At 48.2% G+C, this 15,405-nt stretch overlaps 1 protein-coding gene across 10 annotated transcripts in view; it reads left to right on the forward strand.

Annotated features, from left to right (window-relative positions):
- Positions 1-15,405, forward strand: part of LOC108555072 (ELAV-like protein 2) — a 39,882-nt gene that overhangs the window by 7,323 nt on the left and 17,154 nt on the right. For 7 of the 10 annotated variants that reach the window (XM_017910573.1, XM_017910577.1, XM_017910582.1 and 4 more), the window contains exon 1: positions 14,341-15,112. The exons of 1 other annotated variant lie outside the window; for it this stretch is intronic. The gene's annotated coding sequence lies outside the window, so the exon portion shown is untranslated. Of the gene's footprint in view, positions 1-7,934; positions 8,497-9,548; positions 9,608-14,340; positions 15,113-15,405 lie in introns of those variants that run through there. 2 more of the 10 variants (XM_017910574.1, XM_017910576.1) reach the window with 2 other exon arrangements.

The raw sequence follows: 15,405 nt of genomic DNA on the forward strand, positions 1-15,405 counted from the left end.
TGCTGCTCTTTCTTTTCGTTGTTGCCCTAGACCACGACGCTCCGACTCGCGTGACTGTCCCTTGGCTATATATCCTTGCGACCGAAGTTCATAGAACTATCGCGAGCTTTAACGACCAGTACGAGAGAGATACATGCAGAGTTTGCATCGGGTAATCGGTAACACGTGGCTTTGTATCCCGTCGAGAGTCCAGGATTTTACCCTCAAACATCATCCATCAACCTATGGATCCTGATAGCTGCAAGATCGATCGCTGCTCTTTCTCGCCTAATATTTTCTCTGTCAACTTTCATTCTGTCGTTTTCGTATCCGTGCTTTTACTTTGAATATATCTCGAGAGACAGTCGATGGGAATTTTAAACAAATTTTGCTATTAATCGTACGGTTGATAGCATTGGAACTCTGTGCAGGTACTCGTGAAATTTCCAGGTTAGCGTGAACGAAATCCAAGTCGAGTCACAGGAGTGCAAATTCAAGGGAGGTCAGAGGGAGTTTAAAGGGAATTCAAAAGGAGTTCAAAGGATTAAGAATTTTTCCAAAATATGCGAAACGTTTTGAATAATTTTTTAACTCGATCGAGCATAATTTGGGAAGCGGTTAACGAGGTACACGCGTGATACGCTACAGGAAGCAACGTAATCCGCATACATAAACCGCGGCTCGATTATCAGGCTACAGGGTGGTGCACGGATGCAGCTTCCAGCGCACGTGTGGAGGTCTCGTTACCGGGTACGCGCAACGGGTTCTGTGCAACATGCAAAATGAGCTTAAGTCACGCATATTTATCTTTGCCGAGGCGCCTGGGCGAGCAGGCGCAAATATGGCGGGCAGGCAGGCAGGGGAAGGGATGAAATTATGGAAACTTGCTCTCACGTCCGAAAAGATACTTCGCCGAATAGTTTTCCGGGCTCCAGCAACGCGTAACTATGCTAACTAACAGCGTCTATTAATCAATATTCCCGGAAACTTTTCATCCCGCGAACTTTCTTCGCCAATTCCAGCCACGCCGCAGGAATTCGCGGCGAACTTCAAGAGAGATTTCAAAACCTTGGTCAAACTACGGGCTCGATAGGATTTCGAGGTCTAGTTTGAGTAGCCGTGTTTCATTACTAAATCCAGGAGAGAAGAGTTCCTCCACCGAAAGAACGAGAAGTGGCTCTAAGCCTGTCTCCAAACAACCTCTCACAATCTCGATCCTGATCAGCAAATAGCTCCCAGCTGAAGGATCTCGTGAACATCGGTGACATCTTGATGGTTCTAACCATAGCTGAAGGCCCTCGATATTCGTTTAAACTATGAACTTGCTGGTATTTCGAGGTCCAGCTGAAGTACCCCTGTTTCGCTATTAAATTCAGGAAAGAAGAGCTTCCTTCGTTCTAAGACTTTCTCCAGATAATCCCTTCTCGCGATTCTGATTGCGATAATCAAAGATATTCTCAGGTAATGGATCTTATCCATTGGTAACATCTTCCTGGTTCCAATTACAATTGAAAGTCCTCGATATTCGTTTAAACTACGAATTCGATAGGGTTTCGAGGTCTAGTCGAGTACCTGGATCTCTGTCCTAAGTCCAGGAGACACTTTTCTTCGCCCAAAGACCAAAAAGTGTTTCTAAGCCTATCTCCAGATGACTTGTTCTCGTCATTTCGATTCCTGAGAGCAGAGATCTTCTTAGGTGACAGATCTTGTCGGATTTCGAGATCTAGTTTGAATTATAGTGTTTTCTTTTTGAATTCAGGGGACAATTACCATTAGCCAAAGACTAAATGTGTCTCCAAGCCTACTTCCAAATAACTCGTCTCGCGATTTCGATCCCAGTGAGCAAAAATCTTCCCAGCTGGAGGAATTTGTCCATCAGTAATGTTTCATTGGTTCTAACTAGGATTAACCTAGGATTTCGAGGTCTAGTTCAAGCACCCAGGTCTCTGTTTTAAGTCCGGAGACACTTTTCTTCGCCCAAAGACCAAAAAGTGTTTCTAAGCCTATCTCCAGATGACTTGTTCTCGTCATTTCGATCCCTTTGAGCAAAGATCTTCTGAGGTGACGGATCTTGTCGGATTTCGAGGTCTAGTTTGAGTTATAGTGTTTTCTTTTTGAATTCAGGAGACAATTACCATTAGCCAAAGACTAAATGTGTCTCCAAGCCTACCTCCAAATAACTCGTCCCGCGATTCCGATCCCAGTGAGCAAAAATCTTCCCAGGTGGATGAACTAGTCCACCAATCATATTTCATTGGTTCTGATTAGGATTAACCTAAGACTTCGAGGTCTAGTTCGAGTTATAGACAATTACCTTCATCCAAAGACCAAAAACTGTCCTCGAGCCTATCTCCAAATATCTCTTCCCACGGTCCCCGTACCGATTCCCATCGGCAACTATCCGTCAGGCTAAGGATCTCGCGTCCACCGGCATCATCCTGCCGGTTCCATGTCCTAGAGTTCCCCATATTCAGCTGGACAGTGTCGCGGGATGAAAAACGGACGAGGATCGTAAAAACTTGGGAATTGGAAGGTTCGGGAGCCCGTGGTCCGGGCAAGTTTCACGCGAGTGGTGGCTGCGTGTACGTGTGTTTGTTCGGCTGGTGAATGTCCTCCGCTCCTGGGCTTTGGCTGGGACTTCCTGGTGAACCCTTCCTTCCCCCGTCCTTCCCTGTTCCCCGACTTGTTCGCAGCCGAGCTCTGTGCAACGCGGAGGAAGAGAAACGAGGAGAAAGAGAGGTCGGTGGAGGTGTAGGAGAGAGAGTGAATGACTAGGAGAACGCGAGAGATCGATATTCGAAACCCCTGTGCCGTTGGGCACCGAGCTCCTCTCGCCACCCCACGCCCAATGGCGTAGCAAGAGGGGGCAATTGGGCTAGGTACTGCCTGTTCCCAGGATACTCAACAAACGGAAGTTTGGGACAAAGAGGAGGAGCGTTATAAATTGCCCGAGACGGGATTCGGGATTTACGCGATGCTGCCGCCACCTCCTACCCTGTCTGGCTGTATTTTTATCGTCGTCATTTTCATCGAAGCCCGAGGATATATTTCAGCGAATAATTTCGATTTTCCTATTATCATAGAGGGTATAATGGTCGGGATTATGATACAGCTCGATGCTATTTATCGTTTGTCGAGTGTGGGATATTTGCTTGGTGCATGTCGGCAAACGCCGATGGGATTTCGAAATTGATGGCTCGGTCGGTAACTTGTTTAATGATTTTCCAAGACTGAAATTAAATTGGAATTATAACTGCGAGTACGAAATATGTACTTCGTGTTTGGATTTTAAACTCGGAATACTCGGTTGTTCGAGCAGCAGGGTGCTTCGTGTTAACGATTTTCGAAGGTGACACACAGAATGAACATATAAATCGAGAAATACCTATTTCGATTCTTAAATTTGGAAGCTTTTTAGCGTGGCAATTTCTGCAAGCTGGAAATAAAATGTAAATTCGGATCAAAAAATAGATACGTAACGATTGCAGTCTTCATTTGCACGAGACACTGTTTCTCCACTCATTCCCGATATTGGAAACGAAAATTTAAATTAAATTAAAAAAATTTGTAATTCCATTCCTCGATTGGAATTAAAAAATTGAAGCCCCGTTTGGAAAGGAAGCTTTGTATTTTTACCATCTCTGCAACCAGAAATTCAAATCCAAATGCAGATTTAAAAATACGCGATCCAGCCCCGGGATTTAAAATGGAGATTTAAGTAGAAGCTCTTTATTTCCATGTAAAACGAAAACAAGATATCAAAATATCAGAAACATTATTTACATTGAAATACGTCTAGTCGAATTGGAAAATTTGGATCTTGGCGTGCACGATAATTTTCGGGAAAAAATCTAATTATGGCGGCCTAATCGGATTTTCGCAGTCTGCGCCGCTGGCCTCGTCTGTCCTCGTATGCATGCTATTTACCATTAGATTATCATCCCCTCATTTTTTCGTCTCTCCCCTGCCTCGTCCCGTTCGTGCTTTCTTTCGACCCCTCCTGGGCGGCTCTTTTCTCAGTGCGACTTTTTCATCCGCGTATCTCGTAGCTTGCGCTGCGAATGTAACGGGCGGCGTCGAGCAAACCAATTATTTCTGCCGTGATCGATTCGCGTTCGTAATTCCGGCACCGAGTCATTAGCGAACGCTCTTTGCGGGATGTTCGTTAACATCGGCTGTGCCGCATCGTTCGAGTAATAACGTGGAAATGATATTCGCCTGCTACCCTTCCTGTCGCTCGATACTTCTCTCCTTTCGGCTCGATCCTAGATAAGATAAGGGTCGATCAAGTGCACGTTGTAATTCGACTGGTTTGCACACGCGTCGAAGGAATGGATATTTATAAATTATGCATGATGTACTCGCTTCCATTTCGATCGAGCCGCGGAGAGTGTGCCATTTTGTACATCTTTTTCGGTAAAGAGGAGACCAAAGAGACCGAGCAAAGTGGTCGCGTGGTTTTATTAGCGAGCTTGATAAGCAGCGTCAAACCCCCGGCAGAAAAATTCGATTCTTCCCTCTTTTTTCTTTGTTAAAGTTTCATTATCTCCGGCAGTGCCGTACCGTGTGATTAACCGATACCCGAGGCACGTGGATCCATTTATGCAGCACGTGTCCTCTCAAGATTCCACTAGGGGTAGTGTTACGATATTCCGCGATGAATACAGCTCCTCCAGGTAGCTAGGGTTCCACAAAAAAGGGTCTCTCGATTCAATTCGAAGCCTCTAATACCTCGTGTCTACAACGAAAACGGGGCAAGGAAAAAGGCGAGACGGGTTGTCTATGGTACGACGAGCCATGGGAGGGTGACGGGAGTCGGAAAGTTAAAACGATTATACTAAGCAGCGGAACAAAAAAGAAAAAAAAGAAGAGAGAAGGAAAGAAAAGAAAAGAGAAGGAAAAAAGGAAAGAAACGAATCACGCGAATGGTCGGATTTCGAATATCGGTTCGAATCTAACTTTCTGGAAAATTTGGTGAATATCCGTGCACGTTAAATGGGGTGGGTGACGTGAACGCGAGGGGTGGGAGATGGTGGTGAACCGTGTGGTAAAGGCACGGCGAAATTTGGCCGCATTCGCACGGTCGAAAAGCTCTCTCGCACAAGAGGGAGGTCAACCCCTGGGACGACGGTTTCCATTTTCAACGTGGCGCCTGCGTTCTCGAGCTCTGCACGGGCTACCAACCCTCTCTCCTGCGCTCGTTTCCCCTTTTCGACTCTCCACTCCACTCCTTTCTTCCTCTCGGAGCCTGAATTTCCACCCCTTCTTCTCTAACCCTCGAGAGCAGCGCTTGCGCACGTGCACACCCCCGCACGTCTGGCCATTTTTTCTTCTTCCCCTCGAATTCAGCCCCCGTCTCTCTCGGAGAGACGAACAGCGACAGCGAGACCAACTTCTCTCGTCCGATACTCGAATATATTTCCGAACCGAATTCGTCATCTCTCTGCTATCACTTGCATCGCTACTTTCGTATTTCATCCCCACCCTCCCCGTTATCCTCCCTTTTTTCCTCCCTTTTTGTGCGCGATTTATTAATTTTGAGGGGATTAGACGGTTCTTGGAGTTTTTCGGACGAGTGTCGTTGAAATAACGAGCCTTTTTGGGACGACCCTGTGAGAGGACCGCCCGCCTTCGCTTTAGTTGCCAATTAACGCTTTTTTTCGGCTCGTCTAGCTGGCGGTGCTTGTTTCTCCCTGATCTCAACCTTTTACCGCGTTCTTCAGCCACCTGTATGCAAACTGTCCCCATTATTTCGCGTTTGGCACCGCGGTTGTCTTTAGTTTTAAATTTCTCGCGTTATCCCCGTGGACATCGATTGAATCTTTCTCTTCGTTGCTGTCGAAATCCAAGCTGCCGTATAGGATTCCCGAGAGTGTCGTTTCAATCGGTATCGGTGGTCGCAAGGTCCAGAGGACCTCCGCAGGGAGCAGCCATTGTTCACGACCTTTCGGCACCGCCTGCGTGCTTCGCAACAACCCTTGATTTTCTTTTCCTTCTCTTTCCCCGCTTCTTTGTCTTCTCAACCTTCGGCTGATCGTAATTCCCAGGGATTACAGGAGTGCGGTAATCCTCTTTGATTTCGATCCGACGCACGCGTCTGTGCCTGTCTAACGCGCAAACCTCCCCTTTTCCCTTTAAACATTCATTCCCATCGGTAACCAAATTCGCATGCTTCTCGTCGGAGATTAAAATACACGCAGAGAGAACATGCTCGTAGGATTCAACGCGTAAATCATCTCCATCGAGTTACATCCCCGAGTCTGCACTCAACGTCAGGACGATTCCGAGCCAAAGATCACCCCGTGTTCTCCATCCCTCGGCGCCTGCGCGGACTCTGCCATCTCCATCTCGATTTTTCCCCGTTTCCTTCTCACCGCTCTCCAGGTGGCTCGGTTTCCACCTTCTGGATCGCGTCGACGAACCGTCAACCATACTTGCTGGTATCCTAAAGATGCAGTCATTGCCTTCGAGATTCGGCTCGATGCTTGCGTGCTTCCTCTCCTCTCTTCGACCATTCGCCTGCTACTTATTTACGATTTTTTCTCTTTCCTCTTTCACCTCCCCCCCCCCCCCCCCCCTCTCTCTCTCTCTCTCTCTCTCTCTATTTTTCCCTCGTCTCTTTCTCCGACCGCGCTCGCCGCCATCGCAACCCCTCCAGCCAGAGGTGGCATGCCGCGAGATATCGCGGTGGTGGTGATCCAGGCAGAGGGTGCAGTCATTGCCTCTTCTCGGCGCATGCGCACGTCCCAGAGCGTTCGTCTGTCTCTGTCCGACCGACGGGTTCTCCTCGATTGTTTCCTTCGACCTCTATCCTCCTCGCAGCTCCCACCCCTCTAGCCTAGGCTGAACTAGTAGCTTCGGGGGCGGTGGTGGTAGTGGGCAGCAGAGGGTGCAGCGATTGGCGGCAGGGCCTGGCTCCGTCAGTTTAGTTACCGCACTACATAAAGGCATTGCGTTGTAGACACCGTTATACCCGCAACATTCTTACTATTTGCTTGTATATCTTCATTTCTGACCCTTTAATTCGACAATACGTTCGTATCGTTGGTACATATAGAATCGTCCTCACCGTGTACACCGATCAATCATTCTTCTTGCTTTCTCCCGCCCACGTGTCAACGAGATACCAATCGGAAACCGTTCGTGTGTGTCCACGCACAGCAACTTCGATCCGGGTTTAAACGAAATTTAACCAAGAGACCACAGCCGACAACGGCCGCAACGATCATTTAAACGAGAATCACACGCACGAGAGGTGGAAGTAGCGCGAAGTTGATCGAGATTCGAGTCGATCGGTCAACGCAGGAAGAGAGATCGACGACAGAACAGACTTTGGACCATCGTTTCGCGTTCTTTCACGTGCGTTTCCGTCGGGGATCTTATGATTTCGTTCGTCCATTTCGACCGCCCTTCCCGCATCCTTATCTTCCTCCCTTCGCCTCCTGGAACCACCGGCTTCTCGAAGATCGATCTCGATCGACGCGCACGCGACTCTCTTTCCGACTTCGTTTGAGAGCAAGAGAGAGGAAAGCATAGAGAAAGAGAGAAAGAGATAGAGAGAGAGAGAAAAGAAAGCTGTCGAACGGAAAGGCCGAGGACAAAACTCGCGACGCCGGTTCTCCACGAAGATAATTCAGTGTGCAATCGTGGACGAGGTTGGTGTATGAGACACAGAGGCAACGAATCGTCGTCAGGAAGATTATTTAATCGGCAGAAGAGGCACCGAGGAAAAGAAAAGAAGGTGGAGAGAGGGAGAGGTAGAAGGAGAGAAACAGAGTAATAGTGTTGGCCGGTGGGAGTGAAAGAGAGACACTCGAGGGTGTGTTCCGCGATTTTCTTCGTTCTTTTTTTTCCCCTTTCGTTTCGTTGAGGATTTGAGAAATCAAGTGTCATACTTTACGCGAGATCATCGTGTACTACAGAGATTCGACCGTTCTTTCCGTACAACACGAACTGTTATTCGTCGTCGTCGTCGTCGTCGTCGTCGTCGTCGTTAATCGGAGAAAGTGCAAGGGGATCATCTCGAGAAAGACTTGAATCCGTAATTCGTCTTCGTGATTCGGCTAATTCGACCGTTTAACTAAAAAAAAACAAAAAACAAACAAACAAAAAAAAAAGAAAACAGAAAAGCAAACGAACGAACAAAAAGAAACGAGTTAAATTATCGCGTAAAACGCGGACACGGTTCAGAGCGATAGATAAATAAACGAAAACACGGAAAAAGAAAAAAAAAAAAACAAAATAACGAAACACGCACACCGTCATCGTTAAAACGCCACGAAAATTAAAAACGAGACAGAACAAAGAACGAGCATCGAAACGAGATAACAGAGAGATGAAAATCTAGCGATATAGATAACATAGAAAAAGCTGAGATAACTCTTCGTTTAATAACAAAAAAATATATAAAATAATAATAATAAAGACGAAAAAAAAAAATATAACATTAACCCACCGTCGTTTCGTTCTACGCCCAGATATCGGCATCCTCCAACCACTGATTTTCATCGTTAACCGGTATGTTCATTTGTTTCTTTACTTTTGTTGCTTCTGTGATTCTGACGTTCGAATTATTATTATCGTTCTATTCTTATCTTGTTATTATTGTTGTTATTATTACCGTTATAATTGCAAACATTATTATCGATCTCTATGTATATCGATCTATGTGTTTTGGTAGCGCGCTAATCAGGTGCCGATCATTATAATATATGTTTGTAATCCCTTTGCCGGAACATCCTTTATACAGGACCAATCGAAGGATCCTTCCGGCAGCCACGATCATTCTCTCCTTTATCGAACTTGTTTTTCTCGCGTTCTCTTGGCCGATCAAGGGGGTTGCTTTTGCCCTCGTCGCTTCGTTGAACGGTACTTGAAAAAACAAAAAAGAAAAACCAAAAACAGATCAAACGAGACAAAAAGGAAAAGAAAAGAAAAAAATAGAAAAATGTTTCTCCGTTCGTTTCAGAGTTTATTTCGAATTCGAATTGATTTGCATTCACCGTTCTGTCACCTTATCTGGAAAAAATTCTGCCGGGATTGGGATAGAAAATTGCAAGCACGCTGTAGCGACCGATCGACGTCGCGAGTAGATTCACGGTTACCAGCAGTACGATTAAAAAAGACACGTTTGTTCGTGAAATAAGGTGAAAAATGTCAGCGTCGTGACAGCTGACGTTCTCGACGGCGCAGTAATCGCGGGCCAGAGAAGTTTGGGCGTGGCAGCCGAAAGCAACGTGGCCAGGAGAACGCGAACGCAGCCTCCAAACCCACGGTTCTTCGGCCAACTTTCAGTTCGAATCCTTCTTCCTTACGGAGCAACCGGCGAGAGAGCAAACGAAAAAAAACAGAATCGAAAGAAAAAAAAAAAGATTCATAATTAAACGAGAAAAGGAAAAACGAGAAACGGAAAAAAAAAAAAAATATAACGAGAGAGAAACGTTTCGAAAAACACGGTCGATCGAATATGTCGAATATGTCCGGTAACAAGACGATGGAAAACGGCGAGAGTGTGCATGAAGGATCAAGCAGATCCAGGATGGACCAACTGGCACTGCGGGTCCTCGTCGAGGACAAGCAGGAAGTCTCGAGAGGGACGCTTCCGTCCGCGATGGCCTCGACCACAATGGTGCGTGAGAGGGATAAAGGGGTGTTAGATAGTGTGCCAATGAACGTTTTCAGGGAACACGGTCTTAAAGTATCGCTTCCTTCCGTTTCCCTATGTTTCACCGTAACGATTTCCGTTCCGCCTTTCTCTGCCGGATAGAACCGAGACCACTCGCCATCTTTCGTTTCGTCGACTCGGGACAGGCGGTTTGGGCAGACGAAACGAAGGACACGGGTGCCTGTCGGGGTGGCCGAGGAACGAAGATAAGGGAAAGACCGTTAACCGAGGTTACGTCAGCATCGCACGATTATACGGTTCTTCTCTTTCAGCCCTTTCCCTAAGAAAATTCCCAGCCGAACCAGGCGATATCAAAGATTGACCGAGGGTTGCGAGCCTAGTAGGAGGATGATAGAGCATGGAATGGACGCGAAAGAAGGATAGAAAAGCGGCGAGTGGGAGAGAGACTAGGTCTAGTCGGGGAAGCTCGTATTGATCGTTTCTGGGTCCATGTGACGCGCCTGCGTTTTGCCGTGGGGTAAAATCGTAGCGAGGGTAAACTATGGGAAGGAGGGTGGAAGAGCGAGAAGCAGGAGAGAAGCAGGAGAGACAGAGAGAAAGAGAGGCCGTGCCGGGGTTCATATACCCCCAGGGCAACTGCAACGTTCCACCGTGCCACCGACCAATCAATGGAGCTTCTCTACCTCTCTGTCTCACCCTCTTTCTCCCTCCTCTCCTCCCTCTGTCCATTCGTCATTCTTTTTCTCTCGATTTTCCTCCGTTCTGCGACTCTTCGTCCATCATACGTAATATGATTGCATATACACGCGTCCTTCCCCTTCCGAGATTTACGGTATTAACGTTGACAACGGCGAAGATCCTACCTAACGCCACCCCTGCGGACCCGTCCTGTACCCCTGCCGTAGCCGTACTCTACGCTCTGTCGAAACTTCGTTTCTCCAACAGAGACGGGTTTAATGCCTCTAACGAGTCATCGAGGATGATAACGACTGGAAAATAGGCAGCCTGGGTAATCGTCGCTACTCGCCCATTAACTTCGTCCTAGGTCTCTGAATAAATAATGCTCCCATCGAGCGTGGTGGTGCCGCGAAGATTGTCCTGTCTCGTTTAACCTCGCTTATTCTCGTTTCGCCAACTTTTCCAAGTTCCCATCAGGGACAGGGTTGTAACCTGGAATTTCATTAACCGCGTTTAATTTTCATCCCTTCGTCGACGAGGACGCGGGTAGTCTCCCGTGTGTCGTTCCTCTCGTGTCTGGTCGTCAGGACGCGTAGAACGGAAACCGTGGCGCGTGTTTATCGCGGCCGGACAATCGTTACTCGATCTGGCTGAACGAATGCTTCTTTTCTCGCCACGAGCATTTGTTTACGTTACGTAATCACGCTTTGCGGACTTCGAGGACGGTCGTAGGGTTTCCCTGGATGGTGCGTGATACGATCATTGCTCGGCGAGAAAGAAGCGATCATGGATCGGCGCGCACGATCGCGTGGAAACGAGGATGGCAGAGGACAGCGAGGCTGAAGCGCGACCACGGGGAAGAGCGAAGCACGGCGATTACACGCTCGCTTGATCGATTCGCCACATTCGGCCTCTGTTTTCCTAGGTGGGGTCGGCTCGTCTGTTTCGTGCAGATGCTCGTTAAAATCGTCATCCCTCTTCCACGTTTCCGACCATAATACCAACGTTCGACCCTCTGACGCGAATATCCACCGGCTATATAACCGAAGGTGAAACGTTTTACTGCTCGTTGAGTATTATTTATACGCCGCGTATAATTATTTATTCCCTCGCATATCTGACACGGTTTTTACCCCGGGCTGTGTCTTCAACGACCGTTTCGCGCGGTACTTTCGTCGGGTTGGTCGTTTCGTCACGGATGCCTCCGAATCGTCGAGGTGGCGAATCGGTGAGAAAGCCGATAGAAAGTCGAGGAATAGGAGAGTCGTTGGATTATCGACGAATCTCGCCGGGGGTTCAGTGACCCTGGAAAAACTTCACGGACGGAATTATTGCTCCCGGTGGTGGAGCCACGTAGAATTATGCCCGTGCACGGCTGTGCCGGCGGATCGATGACGAAGGTGGGGCCAAACCCCAAAAACGTAGCTTCGACAGCTGGATCATAACCGAACGAAAGAAGAGGGTTGCTCGGCTCGCGTTTGTCAACCACGCGTAGCCACGAATGATTCACGATCTATGTTTCTCCACGGCTTTCATCCTCCGTCGCGGGATAGTAAATCTTTTTCATCGGGAGCTGCACGCGCCATTCTTTGTGGAAACGTTCCAAGGATGTCGCCTCCGAGTCGAAAATAGCGGATAATCGTTCGCGTACATGCCAATGGAAAGCGGCTAGACCGATTCCGGGTATCGTTAAGCACGAATTTCCCCGGTTCGATGCTCAGAATATCGTTTCGTCGTTCGCTGTGTCGCTAAGGCGATCAGAGGCCGGCAAACTTTCATAATTCCAACGGTAATGCGGTGACAACTTCCTGTCGCACCGTGTGGCCGGTTTTAAAGCCACCGAGTATAATGGAACACGTTCGCATATGCGTCTACTACGTGTCCCTATTTTTTTTATTTTTTTTTTTTACATACCGTTTCGCATCTGTTGCAAGTCCCGTGCCCCGGTCCCAGTTTCGTTCCCTTTTTTCTCATGCAACCAGACAATGCCGATTTGCTCCCTCTTTCTCTCTCTCTCTCTCTCTCTCTCTCTCTTTCTCTCTCTCTCTCTGGCGTTCGGCAGCGTTAGGTCCGGTCATGTACGTAATAGGCAAAGAACCTGGTCAATCGTTCGTGCCTAACGAAAGCGTGAAGTCAGTCGAAAAGATCTCTGCCTCGATTACGAAGATTCGTGTAGGGTGGAGGGGAAAGATAAATCTGTGATAGCGATTCGAACGAGAAATCAGTAAGATCGGTGGCGTAATCTACGTGTTCCGAAAACGAAATCCTTTGGCAAGTTTTATTACATCCACGAGTCTGCCTGTGCAGATTCGCGATACCACTTATCGTTACTCTGGTGCACGGATAGGAGGCTGAGACAGGCTTTTCCGTACACCTTCGTCGTGTATATTTATAGTGTTTACACGAGCATGTATTTATAATTTCAGTGTTGGGCAGTGGGTATACGCTTGGACGAGCTGTATACCGATCGTTCGTACCATTTCGACCATTCGATGACTAACCATGGCTTGAATTCCAACGAGTCGATCCGATAGACCTCCTAATTGGCTAGGGTGGTGCAATGGCCTCCGCGATTCGCGGAAAGTGTAGAGAACAGTCACGAAATCGTTACGTGCCAGTGTCGAGACTTAATTGCCCGGGAATTTGAAGGATTACTCGAAAGGAGGAACAGTCGGGGAGACACGGGTTCCTCTCGAGGAAGTTGGACGAAATAGCTTGTTCCGCGGGATGATGTAACGTAACGGAAACGAATTTCCGAAAACACGAACTAGCGGTTATTGGCACGACCGCCAAGTGTTGCTCGGCTTGTTTCGTCAGCGTCGCATAATTTTGGCCCGCCATCATTTTACAGACTGGCCTGTCTCGATCTCCGCAGATAAAGCCAGGGTAAGGTCAGGGATGCAGCTTCTTCCACGCTCTCCCGCTGTTCGCTCGCGATCGTTCGCTTACGTTTGTGAAAAGTCATTCGAATTATTGGAAAAAAATGAAAATAATTTTGGAAATTATTTCGACCGCTTAAAATCGCGAGTTAAACGGAGGAACTCGACAGCGAATCAGGGGAAAACGATTAGAGGGAAATAACGAGAGGGGTGGTTGCGCGAGTACATCGACTCTACCCTTGAGATTTTTCACTCGTTGACTTTGACTCGGCTGTAAATCGTGGTGTTTCCTTTGGCCGCGTATTTTTCGCCGCTTCTGTTCGAAAGATTCAATTTCATGGTCTTTGGCAAATGGCCACCGGTGAGTTTCGACGATGTAATTCATGGTTTTGAGTTCACTCCTGATCGAGTGCGGCCTGGCAAGGGGTAAAAGGACTCTTGTATCGACGCGATAGCGCAGCGAGACGACGGGGGTCAAAAACCGTGAAGGGGTGGTCATGATCTGATGCAAGGGGTGATGCAAGCGGCAAGAGGGAGGCAGGAGGGCGGCATACCTTCTGCTTCGTAATGTCGGGGAGCCATGTTGCAAACATTTCCTAACGAACAAACGCCTGTAAACATCTCGAGGGGGTACTGAAATATCGCGCGCGAACCCACCCTGCAGCGTCGACTCTTTTCTTAACGAGACGAGATGGAAACAAAGCGGCAGGTGTTAGGTTTAAATCGGTGAATCGAGGGACAGGAAAATCGCGACGCGTCACTCGACTATCGTGGTGATTCGAAGAGGACGCGAAGGGTTTAAAGGTTAGGTTGGCGAACGATTCAAAGGCTGGATGGGAGGAGGAAAATTTGGAGAATTTACGAAAACTCGATGACGAAAAGCAGGGTGTTTTATAAGGACCAGGGGAGTTGGTTCGATCGACGATGGGAGGTTACAGTTTATTTAAGAACGCGCATACGTCTCTTATTAGTTCGATCGGCAACCCCTCACAGCGCGTACGCGCGAGTCGGTAGGAGGTGATACGTAGTACAGCGAGGGGTTCGCCGTGGGCTGGCGACGAGCTTAGCCGAGGGTGCGCGAGCACGGCCGATCCTGGCCGAAGTCGGCCGAACGAGCTCGACGAGCGGTGCAAGCCGCTTGAAAACGGCTGGTGTGTCCAGTCTCTAGGCAGCCTCCGCCCGTGTTGTATCGTTATTTCCGTTTCCTTAGTATAGTGTTTAACGCTTTAATTTCTAGTCTCGCGTAACCCTCTACACATTCACACATACACACACACACACACACACACACGTATATCGTATTCTATTTTTTACACACGCGCGCGCACATACACACGTACGTTTACATCATACACACCGTATGTACTCCCTCGTTTTTTTTTCACGATCGACGAATACGAAACTCGGCGATCTCGTTTATCGACGATATCGAACGCGAATAATTTTCGGCTCGTCGCTCGTACACGTACACCTACACTCACACTTATGTGCTGGTCAAAGTGAAACCGAGGGACCGTCGACCAGGAGGCGAGCATAAATGCCGATTTACGAGCGCTCGCGTCGTACTTTTCTTTCATTGATTTCCCCTTCTGTTCCGGGCGGCGGTGCGAGAGCGTGATAGTAGGTGCACGTAAAGAGAGAGTTAGAGAGAAGACCAGGGACCGGCGCGATACATCGACCAGCACCACGAGAGTAGTTGGGTAGCACGGGCAGTTGCACGTTGCTCGGTTTCGCGTGCGACCGAAAAGAGCTTTCGGAAGGAGGAAAAAGGAATAACGGAACGTCGAGAGAAGGAAAGGAAAAGAGTACAGAGAGTGTCGCGAGTCCCGAGAAAAGAAAAAAAAAAGAAAAGTGTTCTCTGTGTTTCTGTGTGGATGTGTGTCGTGTGCTTTCGCGTGCATCGATCGCAAAGATAGGAAAAGGTGGATTCCGAAAAGACGGTGAGAAAAAGGTAAGCCTGGCTAGATCATTCTTTTTATCTCTCGTCCTCCCGATTTTTCTCCTCTCCCCCGTTCGTCACTCGGATCCCTCTCACACCTCCAACAGAGATACACGGCGGATGCTGCGTACGAAGCAGCTCGTTCCTCAAGGAGTTTCGGAGCACGTGCCTTGCGAGTTTCGTGGCACATTCTCATTCTCACCCTTTGCTTTCTGCGTGCTTTCGTCTACGTTCTTTCTCCACGCCACCCATTCTCCGTTCCACCCCCACCACCGTCACTACCGCCACTTGCTCGGGCCCCTTCC

This window comes from Eufriesea mexicana, unplaced genomic scaffold, assembly GCF_001483705.2.
Source record: "Eufriesea mexicana isolate 0111107269 unplaced genomic scaffold, ASM148370v2 scaffold106, whole genome shotgun sequence".
Lineage (NCBI taxonomy): Eukaryota > Metazoa > Arthropoda > Insecta > Hymenoptera > Apidae > Eufriesea > Eufriesea mexicana.